We start from the raw sequence: 23,421 nt of genomic DNA, 5'->3' as shown, positions 1-23,421 counted from the left end.
TTTTTTCCATCATGTCCCTTTTGTTTTTCATTTGTTCCTTCATTATGTTTTTAACACATTTTTGCTTCTATTATGTAAAAACCCCCTTTTTTCACTGAAGATGGCTCAAACGAGTTGAAACATGTTTGACTTTTATTACTCCATCTAATGATGGAATTATGTTTTGAATTGGAGGACACATTAATCCATTACCTACCAAAATTAATTCAAACTGAATTTTACCCTATAATTGACTTTATTTAAATGTTTGGGGGCAAGAATAAGCGAGAAAATGGGATTTTATTGTATTTTGATGCAGGATCCTTACTTATGATAGCTGAAGATTACACTATTTTATTTATGCAAAATAACAGTTACTGTGCATTCATATGGACTCATTTATTGTTTCACAGCATATTCAGAAATTTTATGACTCTACATCTATTCACTGACTAATTTTATAACCATAGGATGTACAAAATGTTAAGATAGGATTTTCACAGCATCGCAGAAAATTGGTCACAAAGCGGAATTCTGCCACAAGAAATAAACCTTCATCTCCAAGGAAATGTGCAACAGGACTTAGGCACTCAGATTTATGGCAGCTAACGTTCATTGGATGTGGAATGGAACAAAGCATTTATCGTGCAGTGGCACATCGTAACGTACACAAACCCTTGTCGTCATCTTCTTGCAATGTCCGCATCTTTTCTGAGTTGCAATCGGTGTAATGAAATGATTTCCTGAATGGAGCCTGACTTCAGTGCTTACTCTGCCTCCTAGGAGTTTGCTGCTTTGAGGGCCTCTGCTTTTGGGTGTTGAATCTGATGTTTTAGAAGGATACGCTAGCGCTATCTTCCTTCGTACATCTAGCAGGGATTCATTATCTTCTTCATAGGCAGTTTTTTCCAAGTATCTAGTACTGTAACATCCAACATCTGGGTAAAACGTGGCCACCACCACTTTTCGGAGCGAATTCTTGTTTGTAAACACCCAAACGCATCAAAGAAATTTTTTTCAAATACATCAGCAACAGACTTTCCATGTAAATTGTTAATGATATGACCAACTTCTCTTGGTGAGCAACTTTCTATAGAGTATTTCCCACCTGGGTGTAGCTACACTTTGAGTATGTTCTGTTTAATCTGTGAGCTTACAGTTGGATGTCATCTCTGCTAAACGGGATGTTTTCTGCCTTTTAGACTGCTTTCTTGCTGCAGAAGGCGATGGTAGATAATCTAACTGTATTTCCATTTCCTTTGTATTCGCATCGGTACGAAATACTTCTAATGTTCCTGCTACATTACGTATTTCAGTGTCCAAAAGTTCATTCTCTAGCACATCCTCCTCATTAGTTTCCTTGTCAGGATCAGGCGGTAAAATTATTACTCCGATATCATCCACTTCCTGAGAATCATTTTCCAGCTCTTCGAGATAACTTCTTATCTCTTGAACTGTCAGGCGTAAAGTATATTACCGTACATTGTATTTGCTTAGAACACAAGAAGTAACGCGAAGTGTTGTACTACAAAAGTGAGAATACATTTATTGAATAAATATTCTCTATGCTAATATAATGTACTAAAATAAGAGAAATGCAGTATTGTAAGTGATGAAGCATTCAACAGTAAACCAATGTAAGTGCTACTGCTTTATACCAATATCCCAAAAATGGGACGGCGTGAAGAAACACATGTGATTCTTACCTATATAATAATAACGGGCAGCTGATGCACCATTTTCATTCTGGAAACTTAGAACTATACCGGTGATACCGGAATGAGCTTCAGAAATTCAGTTGAAGGAAATATGCTCAGCTTCAAAGATCAGTTGCAGAACCTAACAAGAATACATGTAGACAGAACACTCGTGTTGGAAGAGTATGAAACTAAACATAATGATCTTTTGTTTTCTAGTGCAACAGCAAACAGTTTGACCAATATGACAGAAAAAATACCCCTAACTTTGTAAGCAGTGTTTAAAAAAATAATAAAATACTTGCGTCCCATAAATGGGACATTGGCTGATTATGGGTTAAATTTTCCTTTGTAAAGTGAAAACCGTCAATACAGAATGATTCTAATATCTTGTAATGGGGATTGGAATGCAGTTTTGCTCAAGGTCAGACTAGACTATGGCTGGCTGTGACGTCAGAGGATAACTTCTTTACCTTCAGCACACGAGCTAAGATGTGAAGTAGCCTGCGGTTCGAGACAGCAAAAATAATGCGGGCAAAATAAAAATCCTAATAATTACTGTACTGGTTGGTACACCCCGACCCCGCAATTTAAATATTGCGCCAGTTAAAAACTCCTCTACAGGAGAAAGTCTGAACTTTAACAAACTGTATTAACTCAACGGTTTCTCGGAAGATGTCACTATTGTAAATTTGGTAATTTTGAAGAGTTCTGAACTGTGTCTATTTCGATTTGTGTTTGTTTATTCCATATCAAGAAGTGTGGACATTCTCTTCTAGATGTCTCTACAGAGAAAAGATTACGATTGTGCACTCTGGTGCGAAGTGATGGAACTGGTTTTTTTTAAAGAAACCTTGTATCCATAAGTTTGTTCTTTGTTAAATTTCTTTATTTCAGGTTTTGGGTTGGCAATATTGATCTCTGCTTCCGCCAGTTTTGAATTCAGCCAATCCCGAATTTTCTAAATTAATTTTCCTCCAATCCTAGGTTTCTTGTTCATGTTGTGTGTAACTTTTATGTTAGCCAATAAAACGAAAGGGTGTGTCTACTCCTCTGAAAGGTCTCGAATGTTCCACGAGGGTATATAAACTGCTGACTTTCTTGTCTCGGCGCCACTTCAGTAACATCTCTCTTAGTGTGTGAATATGTAGCAGGGGGCGGGAAGCACCTCTTTCTTCAAGCAGAAGTTCTTCAACAAGGTAATGGCCTGTTAACATCTTTATTTTTCGCTAGCTCAGCAGTTTAACTCTCGGGGAGGGTTCGAAGCCTTTAATATGTAACCTGTTCCTTTAAAATGTAAATTTCCTTTCTGTGTATGTAAAAACTTCTAATCTTTTTTACTATAAAGCGGGGATAGAGAGTGCTTCACCCTCTCGAACTCCCCTTCATTTTGAATTTGAGGTGACTATGTTTTCGTAACCGTTTTTCTCTTCCTTCTTAAAGTCTTAAACTTATTTTGCCGACTAGTCACCTCCATAGATTGGGATTAGCCTCTGTATCATCGGCCTAGCGCCACATAGGTTTTTTATTACAAGTTGTCCATTTCATGACCGTATCGATGTTTAATCAAGAAGTAAGTATAAATAACCACCTAATCGATACTTTATTAATGCCTCAGGCAAAATTGAGTAAGTTTTAATTTTATTCAATTTTGCTTGAGGCATTAATAAAGTATCGATTAGGTGGTTATTGATACTTACTTCTTTACATAGGTTTTTAGACAAAAACGTGTAGGAGTGCAAGTTATCGCCTCCATTCTATTTGGCATTATGGGCCAGTAACTTAACCTGATGTTTGTTTTTCCTCATGTAAAGGCCCTGTAGGTTGGGTATCTAATACCCCTGTTTCTTGGTGTGCCTTGAGGGCAGTCTGAAGTGAAAGTTGTTGTGGCCTTTGAGAGGCTTGTCAAATTGAGAGCGGGTCTGCTCTTTTTTCCTTAACATTGTAATTAGGAGCAAGTGCTCCTTGTACTTAGGGGTTTCCTGCCCTTTAACAATTGTGATCGTGAGCTGAGAGCTCAGAAAGTAAACTTGGGGCTCGAAGCCCAAGTTTTGTAATGAGCTGTAATTTGTTAATTGTTGATCTGCTACTTAGTACCTGTTATACTCTGTTATTTGTTGATTTTGAAAAGAAAATATAACCTTTGTTAAAGTTTTAAATTAACTTTAATTTTGTAGTTGAGACCTATTCTAGCCCACACCTTCTTTCACCTCTAACTACCACGGAGATCTCCATAACAATTACTCATCAAAATTGGGGGTTTGCAAATTGTGTGAGCGTGAAAATTATGTGGGTAAATACGTATTATGTTTCTGCCTCCGTAAAAAGTATGAACCACATACATAACAGAAATTGTTCGGGTTGTTCACATACTGCCTTCTTGATTCTGCAGAGGCTGAAGCCATATTATATTAACATATCACTATACACAACACTAAGGAACACTTTAAAACCTTCAAATATTACACTCCGTCAACGATAGCCAACTGAAGACTATGGTGGTACTGTGCTAAGATACTGTGGTGTGTTCACTGTTTCGTGAAGTGGGGCTGGAGGGGAGAGCAATCAGTTGTGGCCCCGCCCCATGTGCGACGTTGACGTGCCAGGCCACATCCCCCGCTGCACAGCCAACCTGATGGGAATGGGCCAGTGCCTGTTGGTCAGACACTACTAGAGTGGTCATCATTGGCCGTTACGTCGCTAGACGCCTCAAGGTTCAGAAACTATGGGTCCCGCGGATCGGGATGTTTCCATATTTGGAGGCTTCCACGAGCTTCGAGTCATTAATGTATCTGGAAGGGCCGGCCACGTGTATATAAGGCGACAGATTAGAACGAGTTGAGTTCAGTGAGTGAGTGGACTCAGTGAGTTGGCAGTAAGCTCAGTTGAAGCTCAACCAGTGAGAGTGTTCACCTATTGTAGCTTAAAAAGACCTGTGTCTATTGGGGAGAACTGCTGTGAGCGAGTATCGTGTTCCGGCTCAGCGTGGAAGAAAACACTGGGTGTTGACATGGGGCTGTGAACTGAATTCTGCTGGAGTGGGTGCAGCAAACATTTTCCTGAACTGTGAGACTCGTGTGCAGGCACTGTGGATTGTGCCAATGCCAACCAGTGTGACTGTGAGACTTTAGTACTGGTGACTATAGTCTTTGTGTTTTAGTGGAAATAAACAGTGAGTACTAAGAGAGAGAGAGAGAGAGAGAGACAGCTCGTACTGTGTAATTGTGTAATATGTCCTATGAGTGTTAAGTTGTGAGCTCGGTAATGTTGTAAGTTAATGTGTTATCTTAGCTACTAGATAATAAATTTTCAGAAGTAAAATTCTACCAGATTCTGTCTTCATTTATCTTTCCAGCCAACACGTTACAATAGTATACATTTATACCCCCTGTGGGTGGGGGACGCAGATGAAGTACACACACACGGTATCCCCCGTCTGTCATAAGGGGCGATCAAGGGATGATGGATCTTGAACCATGAGATTACCTGTGATTAGTACCATCACGTGAGGAATATCATGGGTGGACTGTACTTGCAGTTAATATCACTATGTGAGAAACACCATGGGTCTGTGGTAAGTGTCATCGGCGGATGGATCACTATGGGTTTGCAGTACCCATGATTAGTACCACTATGTGAGAAATATCATGGGTCTGGGCATTGCCTGTGATTAGCACCACTATATGAGCGACACCGTGGGTTCTACTTTGCCTATGGTTAGTACCACTGTGTGAGGAACACCACAGTTCTGAGTGGCTCCTGTGATTAGTACCACTATGTGAGGAGCACCATGGGTCTGCGTTACCACTACATGAGGAACACTATGGTTCTACTTTATCAACGATTGGTACCATTATGAGGGGCCGGTGGCCTGGATTTTGGACCCCTTTAAACAAGCGTCATTGATTTAGGCTTTTGCTTTGGAAGCAGTCCCTTGTTCAGTTTATACCATTGTTTTAAGTTATTTTGTGAAAGGTGGGGCATTGAGGGTCAGATCCACTGATTGTTTTAAGTTCATAATCATTGTTCATTATCATTTTTTTAAATTCTAGTCAGTCTGTGAGATCTATGCCAAATCACCATTGAGGAGTTGGGACAGTTTGGACCAACATTATGGTGAACTAGTGGACAGAATGCCAAGACAGATTCTTTCATGCATCAAAGCAAGGGGATAGCTTACCCTGTAATAAATAACGCCGATATGTTACCTCTGTATGTCTGTTTTGTTTTTATATAAAGAGTCAGGAACTCTTTGCTCCTAGGCGTTGCAAAATTTTTTTTGATGTGTGAAATATTAACCCTTTTTTATTGAAGTTTTCTCTCATTGTTATCATCATTTCTTCGCTCCAGCAGGCCGGGTGCGGTTGTGTATGAGCCTCCTCCAATTTGTTCTATCCATCCACAGATGCTGCGACGCCAGTTCACATCTGTAATTTCAAGGTCCTTCAATATCTGTTTTTCCCAAACATCGCGAGGTCTTCCTCTTGGTCTCTTCCCAGGAACATTGTGGTCAAAGTATGTTCCAGGAGTCTGTGAGGGTCCATTCTTTTCATGTGACCATACCATTGCAGTCTCCTCACTTCTAGAGTCTCCAGCAAGCTTCTTTCCAATCCAAGCTGTTGCCGGATATCCACATTCCTTATTTTATCCATTTTTGTTTTTGTAGACAAGAACAGAGGAACTTCATTTCTGTTGCCTGAAGACGACTCTTTGTTGGTCCAGTAAGTGTTGCTGCTTCCAGGCCATACGTCAATATAGGTACTAGATATATTTTGCACAAGCTATCTTGGAAACTAACGGATAATTTCATCCCAAAGTATTTGACGTACAGCGTGATCGAATTTGGAAGCTTTCTAATGTCTTGATGTATGGTATTGTCTGATGAAAGAACACTACCGAAATATTGGAAGTTGTCTACAATATCCATCTCCTCATCTCCAATTCTTAGATGAACAGTTGGATAGTTTATACTCATCACCAAGCCAACTGTCTTCGTTTTACTGATTTTGAGACCTAAGGTTGTAAAAGCTTCATGCCAGAGATCTAGTCTAGTCTGTACTTCCGCTTCTGTCTCACCCCATACCATTACATCATCAGCAAAAACCAGGGCATTAGTTGTTGGATCATTTATTTTAACCGCTTTTAAAACTTCATCCATTATGATTATGAAGAGAAGTGGTGAAAGACAACTTCCTTGCTGGACTCCACTCTTTGTTTCGAACCAACCTGACCTTCCATCCTGGACCTGGACACAACACTTGGTTTCATCTTATAATCGTTCTCATGTCATGATGTAATTGGGCACTTTCTTATGTATCAAACATTCCCATATATGCCTGCGTGGTACATGGTCATATGGGAGCAAAAGTATTATTTTTTCCCATTTAAAAAGTATGAATTAGTGACTGTAGGTATATGCACATTTCAGCAAAAGGTATGAACACATCCCTTACAAAACTATGTCAAGAGGCTACATTAGGTAGGTACACTAGAGTCCTGTTAATCTGAACCCCGTTAATCAAAAGTCTGGTTAATCCGAACTGAAATATTCAATTTTTTAAAAATTTTCTCCTTATTCAAATGAAAGAACATATTATAGAATGAAGATTTACTTGCATTTTATTAGTCATATTTTACTAGAATAACTTAATGTAAACATAATTTCACATCATAAACCATCAATCACAGGTTGTTTATCTATACAAAGTCTGTTAGTTTCTTTTGCTGTAGTGACTGGACCCTACTCGAAGATGCAGTGTTAAACCAGCATCTCGTAAACATCACATCAGTGGGCGTAGCAGTGGAGTGTTGCTCGATGTAGCGTACGGCAAGTTCTAAGGCGGCCGTGGCATCTGAATGTGACACAAGTTGTTCATTGTGGTCTTCTTCGTCGTCACTGTGTTCCCAATCAACTCTAGATTCTTTATCCGCCATAGCTACAATTTCTTGGTCTGTTTGTAATTGATGACGGTCAGTTTCCATCTACTCGCTAATGTCATTTTCATTGTCGTTTTCTCCTCTATCGGTTCTTAACTACCCTACTGCAATTTATACAGTATTTTATTGATGTAACTGCTAAAGAATGGACATTTCAAATTACAGTATGTACTGTATTGTAGAAACTATTTTCCTCAGACAGTTGAGGCGGTGGCCCTCTGACCCCAACTAGGCAGGTTCGATCCTGGTTCAGTTCGATGGTATTTGAATGTGCTCAAATACGTCAGCCTCGTGTAAGTAGATTTACTGGCACGTAAAAGAACTCCTGGGGGAGAAAATCCCGGCACCTCAAAGTCTCCGGAAACCGTAAAAGGAGTTAGTGGGACGTAAAAACAATAACATTATTATTAGAAAATATTTTCCGGTTAATCTGAAAATTTTGTAATCCGAACAGACTCCGGTCCCAATTAGTTCGGATTAACGAGACTCTACTGTACTTACAGCAAAAATAAAACACATCGTATACAGGATGTTCCAAAAAATGTATACACTCTTTAAATGACTATACATACATACATTATCATTATAGACGATTATGCCTTTCAGCGTTCAGTCTGCAAGCCTCTGTGAATTTACTAAACTTCGCCACAATCCTCTATTTGCAACTAGTGCTGTGGCCTCATTTAGTTCTATACCTCTTATCTTTAAATCGTTAGAAACTGAGTCTAACCATCGTCGTCTTGGTCTCCCTCTACTTCTCTTACCCTCCATAGCAGAGTCCATTATTCTTCTAGGTAACCTATCCTTCTCCATTCGCCTCACATGACTCCACCACCAAAGCCGGTTTATGCGTACAGCTTCATCCAGCGAGTTCATTTCTAAATTAGCCTTTATCTCCTCGTTCCAAGTACCCTCCTGTCATTGTTCCCACCTGTTTGTACCAGCAATCATTCTCGCTACTTTCATGTCTTATGAATAAAATATCCTGAGTAAACCCAGCTTTTGCTCCTGTAAAGCAAAGTTGGTCTGAAAACAGACCAATGTAAAGATAGTTTTGCCTGGGAGCCGACTTCCTTCTTACAGAATACTGTTGATCGCAACTGCGAGCTCACTGCATTAGCTTTACTACACCTTGATTCAATCTCGCTTACTATATTACCACCCTGGGAGAACACACATCCTAAATACTTGAAATCATCGACCTGTTCTAGTTTTGTATCATCAATCTGACATTCAATTCTGTTGAATTTCTTACCTACTGACATCAGTTTAGTCTTCGAAAGGCTAATTTTCATACCATACTCATTGCACCTATTTTCAAGTTCCAAGATATTTGACTGCAGGCTTTCAGCACAATCTGCCATTAAGACCAAGTCGTCAGCATAGGCCAGACTGCTTACTACATTTCCACCTAACTGAATCCCTCCCTGCCATTTTATACCTTTCAGCAGATGATCCATGTAAACTACGAATGGCAAAGGTGAAAGATTACAGCCTTGTCTAACCCCTGTAATTACCCTGAACCAAGAACTCATTCTACCATCAATTCTCACAGAAGCCCAATTGTCAACATAAATGCCTTTGATTGATTTTAATAATCTACCTTCAATTCCATAGTCCTCCAGTATGGCGATCATCTTTTCCCTCGGTACCCTGTCATATGCTTTCTCTAGATCTACGAAACATAAACACAACTGCCTATTCCTCTCGTAGCATTTTTCAGTTACCTGCCGCATACTGAAAATCTGATCCTGACAGCCCCTCTGTGGTCTGAAACCACTCTGGTTTTCATCCAACTTCCTCTCAGCTACTGATCACACCCTCCCTTCCAAGATGCCAGTGAATATTTTGCCAGGTATACTAATCAATGAGATACCTCGATAGTTGTTGCAATCCTTCCTGTTCCCTTGCTTATAGATAGGTGCAATTACTGCTTTTGTCCAATCCCAATGTACCTTACCAATACTCCATGCTATTCTTACTACTCTATGAAGCCACTTCATCCCTACCTTCCCACTATACTTCACCATTTCAGGTCTAATTTCATCTATTCCTGCTGCTTTATGACAGTGGAGTTTATTTACCATCCTTTCCACTTCCTCAACTGTAATTTCACCTACATCAGTTTCCTCCTCCCCATGAACTTGGTTGTTCGCGTCACCACCAGGAAGATTTCCTTTTACGTTGAGATGATGTTCAGAATATTCCCTCCACCTCTCCAGTGATTCCCTGGGATCTATTATGAGTTTACCTGAATTACTCAAAACACTATTCATTTCCTTTTTCCCTCCCTTCCTAAGATTCTTTATTACTGTCCAGAAAGGTTTCCCTGCTGCTTGACCTTGCCTTCCCAGGTTATTACCAGAATCTTCCCATGACTTCTTTTTGGATTCAACAACTATTTGTCTCGCTCTGTTTCTTTCATCTACGTACAAATCCCTGTCTGCTTCAGTCCTTGTTTGGAGCCATTTTTGATAAGCCTTCTTTTTACGTTTACAAGCTGCTCTCACTTCATCAATTTTAACCAGGTACCTGATATGGTTTGGAAGTTATAAAGGTATAAAATGACTATAACACTAACAATTATTATAATTCGGAAAAGTTTCAAAAATCCAAAAATGTGAACAAATTTAGAAACCAGCCAGTTTGAAATAATAACATTAAGTTATTTATTAGACCACCTAATCAATACAAAATCGTCTTGGATGATTTACATAAATTTGTTAGCTAATAGTGGGGCATGTTTCGCCTTCTCTGAAGGCATCATCAGCCATAGTCTTAACCTTAAATTAAAAATAAGCGTCTAAATAACATGTAGTGATGAAATGAATTTTAAAATCTTGAAGAGATTTGAAGTAAAATAACATTAAAAATAACAATGATGGTTTGAAAATACAATGTGATGAGATACAATAGTGGAAGTATTAACAAAATTAACCTTAGAAGGCTGCTAAAATAAGTACAATGGAATAAAACAGATTGTTAAACAACAAGTAGTAAGATTGCATAAAAGTAAAGTTGATAGTAATGGCGGTTATAATTAGACGATGGCGAAAAATCTTATATAATCAAAGTAAAGAGGAGAGAGTAAAAGTCAAAGTTAGTCGGGAGATCCGAAGTTCATCATGATCTTGAAGATAAAAGACGAAAGTCAGATGCATATGGTGAAGTTGTAGAACATGTTGAGGATATGAAGTTGGTGAATAGAAGTTGAAGAACAGTTTCAAATAGGATCACTATGGACCATCTCAAAATTTGAAGTGATGTTCAAATGTTGTAAATTGTGAGTTTGTAGATATTCTAGTTGAAAAAGCATATACAAGTGGAATCTGTAAATGGAAGCAAGAAACGTAGAGTTAATTGTGTGAAAAGATATTTGAAAAATATTGAAGTAGAATCTTATGCACTTACCATTTGACGGTGACAAAGATAGCTTGTAATATTATGAGTTAGAAGTATTTGCAACAGTAGACTTCTTGCTACGTGTGTTATAACTGAAGTTTTGTGCTGGAGGGGGATCTGTTTGCGTTGACGTAACTATTAGAGGGGGGCTGCTATTGGTGGGAGGGAAGGAAGAGAGTGTATTACTGCGCGTGTTGTAACGGTGTAAGGCTATTGGAGGGAGCGATGTTCCGGTGGGTGTGACTAAGGGTTTATTGGTTGTATTTGAATTAGAGGTACTAGCGGCGGGGGGAAGGGAGGGGGGTATATTAGCTGTAGGGGAGGTGGGAACTCTAATTGATGTGAGGTTGAAGATTTTTAAGAATTTGTTGGTGAGGGAAGTTGATTCTCGTAATAAAATAAGAATCTGTTCATACAAGGGGCTTTTTTTATCAATAGTGTCATTTAGATTTTTATCTTTATTAAAATGTTGGTCGAGGAAAATAAATAAGTTTTCATATTCTGTCATGAGTTTGCTTTTATCAACTCTTTTTAGGATATGGAGGTCTTGTTCTATTGTGGTGAATTTATGCCCGGTGTCCCTCATATGGTTGGCCATTGCGGAGAATTTGTTGTGTCTTTGGGCATTGTAATGTTCGGCGTATCTGGTAGAGAAGCTGCGGCCAGTTTGGCCAACATAAGAAAAACTACATGTAGAGCATTCCAATCTGTATATTCCTGATCCAGAGTAACTATTGTCTGTGATGTTGATAGAGTTGTGATTGAAGAATAAATTGCGATTAGTGTTTTTTGTTGTGTAGGCTATTTTTATTTCGTGCTTCATTAATGAATTGGTTATCGGGTAAATGCTATGGTTAGTGAACGTGAATTTAGCGTATTTTGGTTTGACGGGTTTTAATGGAGTTAAATTGGTAGCTAGTTTCAGTTTGGTTTTATTGATGATTTTATCAATCATATTCGTGTTAAATCCATTGAATTTAGCTATTTCCTTGATGAATAGTAATTCTTTCTTTAAATTAGTAGAGGACATAGGGATCTTTAATGCTCTATATATTAAACTGTGATAAGTGGCTTTTTTATGTGAGTTGGGATGTAAAGAATCATTTTTTATGGTTGTTGGAGAAAAGGTGGGTTTTCTGTATATTTGGAAGTCGAATTTGTTCAATGCTCGTGTGATTTTGATATCTAAGAAGTTCAAAGAGTTATTGATCTCATCTTCTTTAGTGAATTTAATATTATTATCTAAGTTGTTGAGGAATGATAGTATGTTATTGCTGTTGTTGATTTGTTTATCAATGATAGCTATGGTATCATCAACATAGCGATGCCAAAGACAGAGTCCGTTGATGTTATTAATAATCTTACTATGTTCGAGATTATCTAAGTATATGTCGGCTAGTATTCCAGATAACGGGTCTCCCATCGCTAGACCTTCTTGTTTGTAAATTTTCTTATTGAAGGTAAAATAGTTGTTGTCTAAAACGAAATTAAGTAATTTTAACCATTCATCAATTTCGATTTTACTCAATGTGCTATGTTTCAACAGATTGTTTTTTATGATGTTAATAGTATTGTTGATAGGGATATTAGTATACATGTTGGTGATGTCAAAAGAACATAAAACGTGGTTTGGTTGTAGACTGAACTTATTTAGGGAATTACAGAGTTCGATCGAGTTCTTTATGGGGTTGGAGTTGTGAAATTTGAAGTGTTTTTTTAGGAATTTGTGTAGGAATTGAGAGGTTTTATAGGTAGGACTATTGATACTATTAATTATAGGCCGAATGGGGACATCATTTTTATGAATTTTGGGCAGTGATCTGACTGTAGGTAATTTTGGGTTCATTACAGTTAATTTCTGATAATCTTGATCATTTAAAATGAAGTTAGAATTTTTCAGAAGGTTCTTTAAGTTACGCTGTATTTTGTTTGTTGGATCTTTGTTAATTAAGGTATAGGTATTGTCTGAAAAAAAGGTTTCAGTTTTATTGATGTAATCTTGTTTGTTCATTATTACTATGGTGTTGCCCTTATCTGCTTTTGTAATTACTACGTTGTTGTTATGGATTTTGGATTTCAGGTTTAGAATTTGTTTCGAGACATTGTGGTTATTATTAGATGTTATCTCATTAATTAAAGTTGGGAGTTTCTTTTTTACTTCATATCGTACGTCATTCTGTTTATCAATTGGGATTTGTTTATCGATATTAGTTTCGGTTTCAGCGATGGTAGTGATGATGTCTTCTGCCTTTTTGTGATTAGGCCAATTATGTTTGATGCCTTTATCTAATAGATTTAATTCTTGGTTAGAGAAGGTTGCATTAGATAGGTTGATTGTAGTGGGAATGTTAGTCAAATGGGAAGGGGACACTTTGTTGTTTGTATTTTGGTCAGGAGTTTTACATTTGTTTTCTTGAAGACTAAGTAATTTATGGTTTAGGGTTTTCTGTTTCTTGTCTAATATGTAAGATAGTTTGAGGTCAGTGTACCTTAAAAATGAGCTCCATTCAAGTGGGGGTAATTTCTGAGAGATGGTCAAATGAGTCTTATATAATTGTAAATTTAGTAAAGATTTCTTCTTGTATAATAGTTTAATTTCATTTTTCAACCATATGTTGTTTACTTTCTTTTGAATGGCATTAGATTTTGAATAGGGATGACTTTTTCTTTGTAAAGATTTGAGAAATTTAGGTACCAACTCTAATTTCAAGCAATCTTTAAGAAACTTGATATCTCTAGAAATCTTGCCTATTTTAATTTTTAGGTTCAAGTACTTGTTAGGTTTTACTATTGCCTGGTTGGCATTGACATTACATGTAATAAATATCATTTTTGGTCCGTATTGATGATATTAGATTGAAATAATAACATTAAGTTATTTATTAGACCACCTAATCAATACAAAATCGTCTTGGATGATTTACATAAATTTGTTAGCTATAGAAATCATCCAAGACGATTTTGTATTGATTAGGTGGTCTAATAAATAACTTAATGTTATTATTTCAATCTAATATCATCAATACGGACCAAAAATGATATTTATTACATGTAACCAGCCAGTTATCGAAAGTGTCCAAATTTTATGATAGATGTAAGAAATGTATTTCTCTTCCACCTATTCAATACAACTCAGTATGTTAGAGTTAAATCCTCATTAAAATAAGAATTGATACATGTTTCGCCCTTTCCTATGGGGCATCATCAGGTAAGAACCAAACCAAACCCCATGGCACTACAGCCCTTGAAGGGCCTTGGCCTGCCAAGCGACCGCTGCTCAGCCCGAAGGCCTGCAGATTGCGAGGTGTTGTGTGGTCAGCACGACAGATCCTCTCGGCCGTTATTCCTGGCTTTCTAGACCGGAACAAAAAGAAGAATGAAGCAAATGTATGTAATTCCAAGCCGCAAATGATAATCGACGATACTTTGCACATCGCAAGGAAGTTGAAAAGTGATACAGAGCAGTTTGTAATAGACACAACAAAACCATTCATGCAAGCCAGCATTCCTGTAGAAAAACTGGATAATCCTGACATGAGGACATGAATGATTATAAAAAGGAAAGGTAAATAATACTGTCTTACTTGTAAAATACGATGGTATTAGTAGGCCTATTGTAAATAAATCACCTGTTTGAGCAGTAATAATGTTATTATTTTTGTTCCACTAACTACTTTTACGGTTTTCGGAGACGCCGAGATGATGAAATGTTGTCCCACAGGAACTCTTTTACGCGCCAGTAAAATTAGTGACACGGGGCTGACGTATTTGAGCACCTTCAAATACTACCAGACTGAACCTGCCGACTTGGGCTCAGAAAGTCAGCGCCTTAACCGTCTGAGCTACTCATCCCTGGTCGGGCAGCACCAGTATATCCATGAACATCTTCCAGGACTGTATGGCTTTGCAAAATGCAGTGAGAGCACATCTGGTACAGGAGAAGAAAGAAGACATTGTTAGTGAAGTTTTAGGAGTCTTGATAGAAGACCACAGTGAATTTGCATCCAAGTGTTCGCAAGCATTATGGTTTCCGACGTCTAATGTGGTCAACGCAAGGAGTTCTCTGCTTACACAAAGATACTTTCTGACTGTCACACAACTCTGCATCCTAATAATGCTGAAACCATACTTAGTTTGTACTTTGTAGACAAGTAATGCAAAAAAAAAAAATGTAGACTATGTATAAATTCACATTACAGGACAGATCATCTAACTTCATTTCGAGGTATCAGTGATTTACATACTGGTACCCTATTTATTTCTATAACATTTTGTATATTTAGTTGTTCTAATATTTAATAACAATTTAATACATTGCAAGAGTTCACTTTAAAACCCCTGATCACGAAATTAGTTAATTTACCCCATACTATAAGGAATATATCACAAGAAATATCGATCTGCATGACAATTTATTTCACGAAATATCTAACGAAATAGTCTCAGTTTTAACAACGAAATCAATAGTTTTATTTCACCAAAAAATAAGGCTCTTACATATCAGGTACCTGGTTAAAATTGATCTAAAATCTACTACAAAATTGAATACATTAAAAAACTTAAAAGCCGTCATTATATGAGTAACTTGATTTAGGTACAAGTGAAAATTACAATATTGTTGGCCTTGAGCTATGGTCAATGTTGAATATGAATGAAAGTTTAAAAATATTGTTACAAAATGATGAAAGTGAGTATAGAACAATTCAAATGATTATATACAAACTAATAAGGAAATGCATTCCAACACCGTGCAATTTTTTGTAATATTGGACCTTGGCATGTGCACTTGATTTAGTCTTATTTCAAAAGTAGTGAATAAGTTTTAATTTTTTAAGATTGAACTAGCCCAGAAAGACGTTATATTTATGTCGTTCTATTTGAGAACATATATTGAACAATTTATTAGAGAACAACTTAATGAGGTTGTTGAAATGTCATTAGACCATCTTCTTCCATACAAATGATTATATAGAAACTAAATAAGGAAATGCATTCCAACATTCTGCCATTTTTCATAATATTGGACCTTGGTATAGTCTTTTTCAAAAGATAGCGAATGTTCTATTTTTTTTTTTAAGTTTGTAACTAGCCCAGAAAGATGTTATATTTATGTCGTAGTTCTATTTCAGCACCTATGTTGAACAATTAATTAGAGAGCAACTTAATGAGGCTGTTGAAATGTCATTTGACCGTCTTCTTCCGTTGATAGTGTGCCTAGCACAGAAGGACGTTGCTTTCATGTCGTAATTATACTCAAGAACCTATGTTGAATAGTTAATTGACAACTTAATGAGGACTGCTGAAGTGTCATTGATTATCTTCTTCTGTTGATGGTGTGTTTCTGTTGTTAGTGTTCAGATGTTATTTTACTAGTTGAAAGGGGCTGTCAAACTGTGGTATAAGTTATTAATATTAAGCTGTCCAATGTATACAAGCTCTGAAAGGAAGGAGAAATCCATAATTAATTAGGTTGAAAAAAAGAAAGAAAAAGAAATAGGATTTACACGTAAACTTTGAGTCTATGGTGTTAATGCTAACCTTTAATATTGTTGGACTATTGTCTTGTTGTGTGAGAGGTTTTTGAAATACTGGCAGTCACTAACGTTCTGCTCCTCGTATTGTAAGTGTGTCGTCTTTGTGGATGGGAGTGGACCTCAGAAGGCGGGGCTATGGGCTTGCGATTGGCGCATGGGGAAGAGTTGTGTGCATTCGGAGAGGAGGAGAAGGAGCGTGATATGTTTCTTGGTTTAGTGGGAGTGCTTACTGATTTGAAAAAAAAATTGTCTTGAAGATTTAACTTACTTATTAAACAAAATTATTATTTGATCATATAGAGGGCTTTTATTGTCTATTGGGTCATTTAAGTTTTTATGTATGTTGTATTTCTGGTCCAAGAAAATGTACAAATTCTCAAACTCTGTCATAAGTTTGCCTTTTTCAATTCTTTTTAAAATTTGGAGATCTTGGACCAGAAGGTCCAGTTAAACCAAATGCTGACAAACCATACCACACTGTAACTCCAGGTAAGTTCACATGGTGTTCCACTGTCACATGAGGATTGTTAGCTGCGGGGTAGGTGCAATTGTGACGATTAATGGAATCATGTAACTTGAACGTAGCTTCATCACTCCAAACAATCTTGTATGGGAATTGATTGTCCTCTGCAGATTTTGCTTGGTACCTGTCACAAAATTCAATTCTCTTGTCATAATCATCTTCATTAAGAGCATGGACTAATGTAGGAATAAAACTTATCCATTGGGCACGCTTCAAAATGTGATGAACGTTCAATTTTGGAACTCCTCTGTCTCACAAGCCGCTTGCTGAACAGATTTTCTAAGTGATTGATGAAATCGTGCCATGACTACTCTTTCTCTTGTGCAGCTGGTGGATGATCATGGTCTTCCAGAATGGCTCTCTTGTGGACATCCTTAACAGTTCCTTCTTCCTCAAACTTATCTCGCAAACAAGTAACTGTGAGTCTCATTGAAACTCCATTCTAAACCGTCTTTGCACTTCACTTATGTTTTCATTCTTCCAGTAGCACTTTGTAATGAATTTTCTTTTCTCAAAGTTCAGTCTGACTCCAGCCATTTTCACTGTAATTATTAAAAATGTTTACAGGTTTGATACATTTTTGAAAAATCTTCCAGAGGCTCAATAACATGAAACTATTTCTATATGTTTACTAGAAACTAATTATTTAAATTAAGAAGTGGCCATGTGAGTGTCATTTCTTAAATTGAATAGTTTGTCCCTGTTTACATGTTAGATTTCTCTGTGAATTCTGTTAATTTGCAACTTATATTTACTTGAAAATATATATATATAAAAACACACCATAAAAATTAATTTATCGCTTTTAGAATTTTCTGATTTATGCAGAGTTAAGCCAAAGTATCTTTCACTGTATAGGTCTGTTGTCATTATTATTTGCATTTTGGTCATGTTAGTGAAATAGGGGGTCAGTTTACATATTTTGACTCAATTACATTACATTATTACTTCAGTCTTTCTGTCAAAAAAGTTTAACATGTACAAGATGTCCCAATAAAATGTATACACTCTTTGACAGTTCACAACAACCACATGTTTGAAAACTGTGTTATTGGATAAAACATATTTTATAAGTCCAACTTCTTGGCTGAATGGTCAGCATACAGCCCTTCAGTTCAGAGGGTCTCAGATTCATTTCCTGGCCGGGTCAGGGATTTTCATTGCTTCTGATTAGCCTAATTCTTCTGCCTTGGGGACTGGGTGTCTGTCTGTCCCAACGCTCTCCTCTTCATATTCAAACAACACACCATATTACCAATCAGCACAGAAATACGCACTAGGGATCACATTCCTCCATACAGGATTGGCGCCAGAAAGGGCATCTGGCCATAAAACCGGGCCAAACCACATGTGCTATGCAGTTCACACCCGTGACCCCACAAATGTGGGGAAGGCTGAAGGAGAATACTTATTATTTATTTATTTACAGAGTTTACGCCCACATTGGAGCACTTAAATCAGACTACAACAAATTTGTCTTCCTTTTCTTCTCCCAAAAAGTCTTGAGTCTGGTTGACTTGGCTGCCCTCTCCGCATCCGTTATAACATATTGTTTCCTCTGTACAGTGGTCAGAGGAAGCCTGATGCATTTATTCTTCAAAATACTTTTCTCGCCTCTGTTTTCTATGGTTTGCATGGTAATATTCAACTCCTCCAAATCACTTTGGACTTCTTTGAACCAATTGTTTTTTGATTTACTATTCCAAAAGTAATTAAATAATTGTTTTAAAACTCTGTTATCACTTAGTCGAAATATATGACAAAAAAAGGCAATTCTTCTTTTTCTCATCGTGTCTGTGATGGACTCACTTTCCCGATAGATAACCTCATTCGGCAACAATCTCCACTGTCCATCCACCTGATGTTTCTTGTTTATGATCGTCCTGAGTATCCTTCGATCAACTCGTTGTAAGCGTTCTGTTGTTGATCTAGTATTGAGTTTAAATAATGTTTCACAAGCATAAGTTGCTTCTGGTAGAGTTATAATGCCTAAATTTAGCATTAATCGAAAGACATTTCTTTTTGTATGTAGGCCAAGTTATCCGTTGTGCCTGCTTCAGTTTATATATTCTGCTCTCTATTGATGGTTTTTCATTGCAATTCCAAGTGAGATTTTCACCCAAATATTTAAATGTACTTACAATTTCAATTCGTTTATTATTATTTAATAATAGCTCTGAATTTAAAGTTCTGAAAGTAGGCATTATTTTTGTTTTATCATACGAAATTTGTAATCCAACTTTTTTCGCTACATTTGCAAGTTCTTCCAATTGAACCTTAGCCTCTTCGAAACCATTTGCCGGTATCGCAAGATCATCCGCGAATGCCAAGCAATTTAGTTTGATATTTTTTCCAGTTTTGACTTTTGGAGGAATAATTAAAAATTTAAAATGTAAAGTTTTTATTTGCATGTATAGTTTTCATTTTTCGAAGCCCCCAAATTCTTACCTCCCACCCCCCAATTGAAAATAAATAGAGGAAATGTCCTTCGACCCTATCATTCCTTTTGCTCTTTCAGCGTAAATAACATTTGCCAATTTTTACACCATGCAGCGGACTTTTGCATTTCAATCAGAAATTTATTGTGCTTCAGGGTATGTTATTGTGTTAATTATCATTTTAAACATGTAACATACCGGGCGAGTTGGTCGTGCGCGTTGAGGCGCGCGGCTGTGAGCTTGCATCCGGGAGATAGTAGGTTCGAATCCCACTATCGGCAGCCCTGAAGATGGTTTTCCGTGGTTTCCCATTTTCACACCAGGCAAATGCTGGGGCTGTACCTTAATTAAGGCCACGGCCGCTTCCTTCCAACTCCTAGGCCTTTCCTATCCCATCGTCGCCATAAGACCTATCTGTGTCGGAGCGACGTAAAGCCCCTAGCAAAAAAAAAAAAAAAAACATGTAACATACCTAATGTAAGAAAATTATGACTTCTGATTTAACAGTAGGCCTACTGTTTAGCAACATTCTGGAAAATCCAATTACAAAAATGAATTCAACTTACATTGTCACATGGTTGTAATTCTTGGACTAAGTGAGTGGCGGTGTGGTTTGGGGTACGTATCTGTCAGCTTGCATTTGGGAGCTAGTGGGTTCGAATTCCACTGTCGGCAGCCCTAAAGATGGTTGTGCATGGTTTCCCATTTTCACACCAGGCAAATGCTGGGGCTGTGCCTTAATTAAGGCCACGGGGACTTCCTTCCCACTCTTTAATTCAGTGATTTCTGTAGAGAATGTAATATCCACCAATTTGATTTTTGTTAAAACATTTTTCACTTGGTAATTCTGTCATTTATATCGCCTGATTTCCAAAATCTAAGAACAAGTCTTCGTACTATATTCCAATGAGAAACTAGCATGCCAGGAAATTTCTTTCAAGCTGAACTCAATCCCCGCCCCTACATAAATAGAGGTAACAAAGTGACGCATAGGGATAATAAAAGTAGATCATGATCGATACCAATAGACCAAGTATAGGAAGCAACACTAAAATCGATACACATATATTAAATACCTGTTAACTTAACCACGATGGCCACTAATGGTCCGTACTGACTTAATTATAACAGTTAATTGTGTCCAGGTTCCGCCTAGTCAGTACAATTCAGAATGTATTATTATTTGAACTATCATTTGCTTATATACACACTTATATACAAAATGTAAAGGGCAATACTCTAATACCCTGTTGGTAATAGCCTTCTTTTGCATGGGAGTAGCAACTTCCTAATTCAGTGGCATTCATATTTCATTCTGATAATATTGTAAAAAGAAGGGGGGGAGGGGAGAGTCTGATGCGGCTCAACCATACATATTGAGATGTACCTGTATGTTAAACATAAGTAACGTACCCCTTTGTATTCTTTTCTTCTCTATTATATATATATATATATTCGTTTACGGCCATTAGAGACCACGTTAGATAACAATTACATGTTTCTGGAAGCCTTCCTTACAGCCCAGAACTTCAGCATCCTCTCTCTGGCAGCCTGTCTTCTTTCATCCGTCCATCCACGGTTAAGTTTTGGTTCGTCATGGAATCCCTGAAATCTGTCGATCACTGACCTAAACTTTGTTCGGTTTGAGATGTCTTCCGAATTTAGTCCCACCTGTCTGAGATCCTTTCTCACCTCCCTGAACCATTTGTGTGACACTTTAGGTCTGCTGTCTAGTATTGTGAAAATCCTTTTCGTTAGTCTCTTCTCATCCATTCTAAATAAATGCCCATAGAATTTAAGTCTCCGTTTTCTCATGGACTCAGTTAGCCTTTCATTGTCTCTGTAAAGTTCTTCCCTTCCTCGCAGCCTATACTGTCCATCCACAATCTTTGGACCCATTATTTTGCGAAGGATCTTTCTTTCAAATTTCTCAGCTTCTCTCAGTCCCGCTTTTCCTGTCATTTGGAGGCATTCACTAGCATACAGACATTCCGTTTTAATCACTGTATTGTAGTGCCTTAGTTTAGCTCGTCTGGAGATGGTTTTCTTCTTGTACATAGGATATGTCTTACGAAAAGCTGCAGCCATTTTCTCCCGTCTGGTGTTGTTTGCTTCTCTTTCATTTGTTTTCAATTGCACTATTTCACCCAAATACTTAAAGCTATCGACTTTTTCTATTTTACCGTGTTCTGTCTTCAGGTACCGAGGGGCTGTTTTGATGTTTGTTATATATTTAGTTTTCTCGAAAGAAATCTGTAGTCCTGCTTTTTCTGCTTGTAGTTTTAGTACATTCAGCTGTTCTATTGCTGTGTCAGTATTCCTAGATAGTAGCGCAACGTCATCAGCAAAGGCAAGGCAATTAATCATGACACCACTTTTTGACCCTCCAATGTATACTTGGTTAAGTAATCCTTTTCTGTCCAGTTCTTTTTTCCACTCCCGGATAATCTTCTCCAACACACAGTTGAAAAGAATTGGTGACAATCCATCACCCTGCCTGACTCCTGTTTTAATTTCGAACTGCTTGGAGTTCTCTCCCATGAACTTAACTTTCGAATGTGTCCCAGTTAAAGTCTGCTTAATAATTGCTGTTGTTTTGGCGTCAATTCCAAATTCCACTAATATATTGAATAGCACTTCCCTGTCGACTGAATCATACGCCTTTTTAAAGTCTACAAAAATGACTACCAGATCCTTTGAGAGATGATTCTCTAGTACACGTTTCAGACTCCAGATCTGATCAACGCACGATCTTCCCTTCCTAAATCCCGCTTGATACTCGCCTAGTTGGTGATCCACTTGTTCCACAAGTCTCCTCTGTAGTGCTTTAGAGATTGTCTTATAAGTTACAGGTGTGATGGAAATGCCGCGGTAGTTGTTAGGATCTGCTCTATCACCTTTTTTGTGTAGAGGATGAATGATAGCATTTTTCCAATCTTCAGGGATTACCTCCATTTCCCATATCTTTTCCATTTCTCGCCTTAAAATTGTTATTGCGATTTCTCCACCACTTTTCAGCATCTCTGCTGTGACAGAGTCTTCCCCTGCAGCTTTGTTGTTCTTTAAGTCTGTAATTATTTCACGGAGTTCTTTTTCGTCAGGGGGTATTGAGTTTTCATTCCGTTGCTTTGGATCCTCTTTTGGCCATTTATTTTTAGGTTTTTCACAGTTCAACAATTTCTCAAAATATGTAGCTAATATCTCACAATTTTCATTCTTATTCACTGCCAATTTTCCATCTTCCCTTCGAAATCCCATGGTAGATGGTTGATATCCATGTATGTGCTCTTTAAAGGTCCTATAAAAGTTTCTAGTATTGTTCTTCTTAAATTCTGTGTCAATACTTCGAATTTCTTCAGATATTTGATTCCTTTTGGCAATTTTTATTATCTGTTTCCTTTTCCTTTGAATAAACTCCCTTTTATTTAAGATTATCCCTGTCTTAATATATGTGTAACAGTTAATTGTGTCCAGGTTCCGACCTAGTCAATACAGTTCAGAATGTTTCGAGAAAACAAATTCTCTTCTTCAACTTGTTAGTAAAATTACATGTATCAAAGACCTTATTTATAGTGAACTACAGTATGTGCCGACAGATTGCGGACAAAAAGACATTACAACAATATTAGAAAAGTCTGGTTCATACGTACTGTCCCATAAGGCTTCTTGCAATAGAGGATTTTCTATGAACTTGCCCAGTTTGAAACAAAACTTCATGCAAATCCATTGCTCTTCATGATTCTTCATTTCCTTCAAGTAAGGAAATATTGCTGCAGGCCAAAACATGATTATGCTTAAAAAATTTCCTATGATGAAAGCAAACCATTGTACATTTATGTGGAAAACAGCTTTTCTTCTAATGTGCAACACTCAGGATATTCTGTTCTTGACCATTCCCACCGTATTTGAAA

The 23,421-nt window shown here is 37.4% G+C and overlaps 1 protein-coding gene across 1 annotated transcript in view; it reads left to right on the top strand.

Annotated features, from left to right (window-relative positions):
* Positions 1–23,421, top strand: part of Dhfr (dihydrofolate reductase) — a 143,205-nt gene that overhangs the window by 30,713 nt on the left and 89,071 nt on the right. The window lies entirely within an intron of this gene.

Source organism: Anabrus simplex, chromosome 5 (genome assembly GCF_040414725.1).
Source record: "Anabrus simplex isolate iqAnaSimp1 chromosome 5, ASM4041472v1, whole genome shotgun sequence".
NCBI classification, from domain to species: domain Eukaryota; kingdom Metazoa; phylum Arthropoda; class Insecta; order Orthoptera; family Tettigoniidae; genus Anabrus; species Anabrus simplex.
This window is presented reverse-complemented; position numbering and strand designations above follow the sequence as displayed.